A 2,137-nucleotide genomic window follows, 5' to 3' on the forward strand; every position below is an offset into this window, starting at 1 on the left:
CTCTGAATTTCCACTGGGTTGTGGTAAATACACCTTTTTAATTTCTTATTGCTTGTGTTTGAATTTTTTCTTTCCTGTTTTTCTGAGGTTACCTAGGGGCTTATTGATTTTACTTAATCTTTAGAAGAACTAGCTTTTTTCATTAATTCTTTGAATTGTTTTCTTTGTCTCCATTGATTTAATTTGTGCTCTAATGTTCATGATTTCTTCCCATCTTTGGGCTCTGGGTTTGGTTGGCTCTTCTTTTTCTAGTTGTTGAAGGTGCAGCATTAGGGTATTTATGTGTTCCTATTCTATTTCCTAATGTGTGAGTACACAGGTATGCATTTCCCTCTGATAACTGTTTTCATCATATCCCATAAATTCCAATTAGTTGTGCTTGAATTTTCATCCAATTGTAGATATTGTTGAATTTCTTGTTTAATTTCATCTGCTACTCATTGATTGATGATGATTGATGATTAGGGAGATATTTAGTTTCCATGTATTTAGGGATTTTTTTCTGGTTACTTTTGTTATTTATTGCCAGTTTCATTGCACTGTGGTCAGATAATATGTATGGGATAATTTCTTTTTTTAAATTTTTTTAATTTGCCATAGCTTTATTGATAAACAAATAGCAATGAGACAGTTTCAAATCAAATCACTAGGACAGTTTCAATAATTAATACACTGCATGCATTCTTCTTAGTGGTTAATTGCTGTATAAGATGCGGACTTGATATCCTTTTTACAAACACCATTAGAACAAATCAGTCTATTCATTAACAGAATGTAACTATATATCTATCCCAACCACTTTGAATACACAGATACAAAATGGACATTCATCTGTATACCCTTTTAGTGTATTATTCTTGTGCTGTATTTCTAGGATCTTGACTATTATATGACTCGGTGTATTTTTAATTGGTTTGAAGTTACTTGGCATTTTTTATGCATCGTTTACCTGAATGTCAGATTGTTTCCTCATATTTGGGATGTTTTCTCTATTACTTCTGCCCATATTTTTTTATTGTCATTTGTATTGACTCCTTTGTCATTGATACCTATTACTCTCACATTGTTCATCTTTGTATCATCTTGCAAGTGATGAATTATTTGTCCCTGCATCCTAGTTGTTTTTAAGAGATCTTTTCTTACCTTTTCACTAGCTGCACCAGCATTTTCAAGATCTGAAACTCTCTTCACTTTCACTCAATCTTTTTTGCAAGCTTGTGATTGAGATTTTAAGTTCCTCTATATCTCTTTGACTCTGCTTCATGTGATCTATTTCTTTCCTGTATTGCTCATTCAAGGAATCTGTCATTTTTCTAATCTCCTCTACTTTTTTAATCAGTCTTCTTTAGATGCAGTTATTAATTCTTTTACTGCAGTGTTTTGTCAGATTGGGTTTCCTTCCTGTGTTTCTGTAGTTGATTCTTTACTTCAGATGCTATGAGTTCAGAGAATTTTTTTTTTTCAGAAAACAATTATGCTCTGAGTTCCTCTGTAATTTTCTGCTGTTGCTTATTTACTATCAACCCTGTTAATTCGTACATTTGAGCTGAGCTAGTGTCCTCTGCACTTGTTGTGGGTAGGCACTGGGCTTCCTCCATATGTTCCTGCATTTTATTCTTTATTGCAGATGCTGTTAATTCAGGGATTCCTTTTTTCATTTCTGATCTGAATTCCTCTATACCTTTCTGCAGTTGTTTCTTAATTTCAGAAGCCATTGCTTCATTGATTTCAGCTGTGTGAGTCCCAATTTGTTCTGTGTTAGTGTGCTTTGCACTTGTTATGGGTAGGCTTGGGGTCTGAGATTTCATTTTGCTCCTTCTCATTGGCATTTTGTGTAGCACTGTCTTCTGACATTTGTTGTAGAGCTTTGGTGCATTTATAACTTAGCACCTACTGAAATTCAAGTGTAGATCTACAAAGTTTAGATTTATCCAGCTGTGCCTGGCTTGGGTCTGGCTGTTGTGCTTAGCTCTTTCCTGCTGCCACCTTTGGGAGTAAACTTGTTGTGCCCCTGTGGGAAGATGTTCTGCTCCTGGACTAGCTGGGTGGTTCTGTTCACCACTCTCTCTGCAGGGATTGCACCTGCAGGTTTTCACCCCAGGACTGTATGCCAGGCCTGAGCTGAGTCTGGAGGGGA

The sequence above is a fragment of the Octodon degus genome, unplaced genomic scaffold (assembly GCF_000260255.1).
Source record: "Octodon degus isolate 3935 unplaced genomic scaffold, OctDeg1.0 scaffold00144, whole genome shotgun sequence".
Taxonomy (NCBI): Eukaryota; Metazoa; Chordata; class Mammalia; order Rodentia; family Octodontidae; genus Octodon; species Octodon degus.